At 50.4% G+C, this 5,517-nt stretch overlaps 1 protein-coding gene across 1 annotated transcript in view; it reads right to left on the bottom strand.

Moving 5' to 3' along the window:
• Positions 1 to 3,568, bottom strand: part of CUEDC1 (CUE domain containing 1) — a 108,907-nt gene extending 105,339 nt beyond the window's left edge. The window contains exon 1 of the mRNA XM_015826584.1: positions 3,406 to 3,568. The gene's annotated coding sequence lies outside the window, so the exon portion shown is untranslated. The remainder of the gene's footprint in view (positions 1 to 3,405) is intronic.
• Positions 3,569 to 5,517: the final 1,949 nt, after the last annotated feature.

Genomic DNA, 5,517 nt, shown 5'->3' on the forward strand with positions numbered 1-5,517 from the left:
ACACTGGAAGTTTTTAAGAAGAGACTGGACAGCCATTTGTCCGAAATGGTATAGGGTTTCCTGCCTGAGCAGGGGGTTGGACTAGATGACCTTCAAGGTCCCTTCCAACTTTACTATTATTATTATTATTATTATTATTATTATTATTATTATTATTATTATTATTATTATTATTATTATTATTATTATTATTATTACCACTACTACTACTACTACTTACTACTACTACTTACTACTACTACTAAATCCAGCTTTCCCCATTGACTTTGCTTGGCGCAGTGGTCAGAATGCAGCATGGCAGGCTGACTCTGCCCACTGCCAGGAGTTTGATCCTGACCGGCTCAAGGTTGACTCAGCCTTCCCATCCTTCCGAGGTTGGTAAAATGAGGACCCAGATTGTGGGGGGCAATAGGGTAATGTTGTAACCTTCTCAGAGGGGGCTGTAAACGTTTTCGGCTTTGCGGACCAGCGGCCAGGGAGAGAGTGGATGGTTCCGTGCCGCATAAGTGGCAGGCACACACGCTTGCAGCTCCATTTATGTGAGTGGGAGGACGCTTGTGCTCACGTGTGCAGCTCCATTTGCACACCCACTTGCACAACTGGAGCTGCACGCGCGAGCGCCTGGCACTCGTCCAAGTGAAACTGCATGCACGAGCACGCTTGCCCACCACTTGCATGGCCCAGACCGCGGCCTGGGGGTTGGGGACCCCTGCTGTAAAGCACTGTAGAGCAGTATATAAGTGCTATTGCTATTGTTGGAAGCTGGCTGGGAAGATCATACGACCCCAGGATGCGGCAACCATTATAAATACACGCAGGTTGCCAAGAGCTGAATTTTGATCATATGACCATAGGGATGTTGCAATGGTCGTAAGTGGGAGGATCAGTTGTAAGTCACTTTTTTCGGTGCTGTTAGAACTTCAAACAGTGGCTAAAAGGATGATTGTAAGTCAAGGACTACCTCTAAAGGCATTGAGGCAATGATCAGCAGCAGATGCTCACATACTTTGGGCATGTGCTACAAGTGGATTCTGAACTTGTAAAAACAACTGGGATTGACGATGTTGAAGGATTTGGAAGGGAAGACAAACGGGATTGGGTAGGCGGATGGGAATGAGAAGATCCCTGGAAGATCCTGCAAGAGCTGCTTCGTATTACTAGTCCTGGGTGGGGATCCAGTTTGAAGGAGAAACGTCGACCTGGAGCATGTATGGACAGGCATATCACACCTGTCGACCTTCTCCAAACATGTTTTCCTGCAGGAGCTCACAAACAGATGAGCATTAACAACACGGACATCCACAAACACTGAATCACCTTTGAATCTGGATCTCAGCACAGGGCTACAAAAGGTTGTTATTGACTTCATCAGATGTGGCAGTGACACTTCGTTACCAAGAAACAAAGCCCAACTTGCCAGCACTTAATTGACAAATCAGAGATCTCAACCCCATTAGCTTTCCAGAAAGCCTTGAAGACTTGGCTCCTTTTTTCTGGCACACGGGCTGAGATATTGGCAGAATCTCACCTGTATGGTTTGATGGGATTCTGCTTTTCAGAGCCCTCAGCTTTTGTTGCACAGGTAGTTTTCAGCTTATAACCATTTACGACAGCATTAAAAAAAAGTTATTTATGATCGGTCCTCCTCACACTTACAATCACTGCAGCATTCCTGTGGTCACGTGATCAAAATTAGGGCGCTCATATGTATTTACCATAGTTATGGTGTTCTGGTGTCACGTGATCACCACATGACCTTCCCAGCTGGCTTCTGACAAGTCAAGTCAATGGGGGAGGGCGGATTTGCTTAATGACCGTGCCAGTCACTTCGCAAGGGTGGCAAAAAAGATCATAAAATCGGGTGCGACTTACTTAACAGCCAGCTCACTTAGCAACAGAAATTCCGATCTCACTTGTCATAAGTTGAGGACTACCTGTAATGTTCTATTAATTCATGTTTAGGTTTTGTCCTGTGAGCAGTCACAAGATCAGAATGGACAGTTATTTAAATTCTATAAATAAAAAACAAACATTGCCACCTGATTAGCAAGTACTTGAACTGTTATTTACTGCCCTCAATTGAGCCTTCGGTGATCTAGGAACAATCCCACAGGCCTACTTTGCAGGGGTGTTGTATTGGACTAGATAACACTTCAACCCTGTTGAAAAGAAGATGATGTGGCACGGAGCAAGAGAAGGACTTACAGTTGCTGCTGAATTTCTTCCACATCCTCCTGAACTACAGATAGTCCTCAACTTACAGCAGTTCATTTAGTGACCGTTCGAAGTTACAATGGCACTGAAAAAAAGTGCCTTATGACAGGATTTCACACTTACGGCCATCGCAGCCTCCCCACGGCCACCTGATCAAAATTCAGACACTTGGCAATTGAATCATATTTACCACATGTGAATCCCTTTTGCGACCTTCTGACAAGCAAAGCCGAGGGGGAAAGCCAGATCCACTTCACAACCAGGTTTGTAAGTGCAGCGATTCAACTTAAGAACAGTGGCAAGAAAGGTTGGGAAAAAATGGCCTGAAATTCAGTTAACAACCGTCTGGCGGAAATTTGGGGCTGAATTGCCGTCGTAAGTCAAGGACTACCTGTAACGAAGGGAAGCCCTGTCCCCTCCCCACGGCCGCTTTCCAGAGGCAGGAGCCGGAACCGGAGCAGCCACCCCCCCACCGTCCACGCGAAACGCCCGGAACGCCAGCCTGTCTTCCCGGTTGCCCGTTCCGAGCCTCCACCCACTCACCCTTCCGCCCACTCGCTCAGCCACGCCGCGCTTGCCGGCCTCGCTTGCTTCCCGGCTCTGCTTGAGCGGGAGGGCGGGGTCGGACTAGAAGACCTCCAAGGTCCCTCTCAATTCTGCTACTCCTGTTATTCTTCTGCTCCCAGCAAAGCCCCCACGCGCGTCAGGTGGGCTCGCCCACCCCGGCTTCCTCCCGTAGCTTCGCCTTCCCGCGGACGCCGCTAGTGGCGGCGCTCCCTCGGTCCGGGGGAAGCGGTCCCAGCCCCCCCGCCGCCCGGCCCTTCCAAAGCGCGAGGTGCGGAGAGGCCAGCGGCTGCTCCGGCCGAGCCCGGCCAAGGGATGGCTGGCTCCGAAAGGCCGCTCCGGAGCCTCCGCGTGGGCTCGGCGGTGCGCAGCAGGCGACCCAGGGGGCGGGCGCGCGGGCGGGCGCGCCGCGATGGCTCCGACACGCTGGGAGCGCACAAAGGCAAAAGCGGCCGGGGGCTGAGCCCGCTCCACTCCGTCCTCGCAGCCCGGGCCCGGGGAGGCCCTCTCGGCCGGGCGGCCGGCCGGAAGAGGCAGCCAGCGGGAAGGGGGGAGGACGGCGCTCGGGGTGCCAGGCTGGAGGAACCGTCCGCCTCCGCCTCCGCCCCCGCCAAGATAGCCACCTACGTTAGTTTGCTCAAGTTGGCCCCCTCCTCCGGCTCCGTCCTCCGTCCGAAAGGCTTCCCGCCAGTGCCGGAGTGGCGATCCGCTCCTTAAGGACGGGTTGAAGGCGGCGGGGGCTGCGCGCTCGGCTGCTCAAGCCCCGTTGCAACCACACCGGAGCGGAACGTAAGGCCGGGCTGGCTGGGTCTCCCCCTCGCCTTTCCCCTCCCTTCTTTTCTCCCAGCCTAGCGGCCGACGGCTTGAAATGCAGCTCCAGCACACCCCACCCCACCCCACCCCACGGGAAGGCTGCCTTGGCCGCAAGTGACACGGATTTAGGGAGGAAGGGACGGGGGGGGGAATTAGAGGCGGCCGAGACGATCGGGCGGGGGAAGGGGCGGGGGGGGGCTCGGGGAGAGGGCACCAGGCTTTGGGCTGGACTCGCTCAGCTCATCCTAGGGGACGTAGAGGTCTTCTAGTCCCACCTCTTTCCCAGTGCAGGATCCATCCGAGCGTGTCCAACTTTGGACTTTTTAAGACTTGTGGACTTCAGCTCCCAGAATTCCCCAGCCAAACTGGCTGGCTGGGGAATTCTGGGAGTAGTAGTAGTAGTAGTAGTAGTAGTAGTAGTAGTAGTAATAATAATAATAATAATTAATAATAATAATAATAATAAAGTTGGAAGGGACCTTGGAGGTCATCTAGTCCAACCCCGTGCTCAGGCAGGATACCCTATACCAGTGTTTCTCAACCTTGTCAATTTTAAGGCATGTGGACTTCAATTTTAAGGCATGTGGAATTCTGGGAGTTGAAGTCCACATGCCTTAAAATTGACAAGGTTGAGAAACACTGCCCTATACCATTTCGGACAAATGGCTGTCCAGTCTCTTCTTAAAAACTTCCAGTGTTGGAGCATTCACAACTTCTGGAGGCAGGTTGTTCCACTGGTTAATTGTTCAAGTCCACAAACGTGAAGTCCACAAACCTTAAAAGCCGCCAAGATCTGACACCTCTGCACTAGACTAGAGCATCTCTGACAGATGACCCTCCAGCTTCTCTGCAAAGACCTCTAGCATCCTGGGTCAGGTCACAACCTGAAAGCCGAATCCGAAGCCACATCTCGTCACAACTTCCAGGTCATATGAAGTTTCTTGGATGAGCTGCATTTATTTGAAAAGATGATTTGGCTCACTGAGGGCAAAGTCATTCTGCAGAGCTAGGGGAGCAGCATATAAATTTCATAAATGAAAATCTGAATAAACAGATTAATGATGCTATAGTACTAACATTTTCTCCAGGGCACAAAGTGGTAGTGGAATGACTACCCTCAATTTACCCTCAGATTTCTTTCAGGTAAATTGGGCTGAGTGATTGGGTTTGTGTATTAGATTTTACCTTTATTACTTTATAAGTAACTCATAGTGGCAAAGATACTTAATGCTCCTTCCTCCTCCTATTTTCCCCACAACAACCCTGTGAGGTGGGTTAGGCGGAGAGCAACTGGCCCAAGATCACCCAACCATTTTTCATGCCTAAGGTGGGACTAGAACTCACCATCTCCTGGGGAATGGCCCAAAGTCACCTAGCTGGCTTTCATGCCTAAAGTGGGGCTAGATCTCATTGTCTCCTTGTTTCTAGGCCAGCACTTTAACCATGAAATCCCCCTTTTAAACACTTTTCAAGGTTTTTCTTTTTTCATTTTATCAGGATGAGTGGGAAGAGGTGTCACTTTTTAAAGGTGTGAAATCTTTTGGATACAGCCCACATTATGGGGCTTCTGTTTCCTACCCCCACCTCCACCCCCATCCTCATTCCCAGAATTTGGCTGGGAACCACTGTCATGTATTTATTTCTTACTTCAGTGTTTAAGCTGTTATTCTGGGCAGTTCATAGAAGATTAAAACAAATACCACCATAATATATGAGTCAAGGCAAACTGTAAAATGTACATTTAATGAATCTTTGCAGCAACTTGACCAAAACCTGTAGAAAAAGCCAGATCTTTCTAGCCCTGTCCCAAATACAAGCAGAGTGGGGCCATATGGAGGCAGGATCTTCATAGGGAAGACGCTGCAACAACCAAGATGTATTTTCTGGATCCTATGGGATGTTATTGTTTTATTGTTGGGGCCAGGA

Source organism: Protobothrops mucrosquamatus, unplaced genomic scaffold (genome assembly GCF_001527695.2).
Source record: "Protobothrops mucrosquamatus isolate PMUCROS unplaced genomic scaffold, P.Mucros_1.0 scaffold3195, whole genome shotgun sequence".
NCBI lineage: Eukaryota > Metazoa > Chordata > Lepidosauria > Squamata > Viperidae > Protobothrops > Protobothrops mucrosquamatus.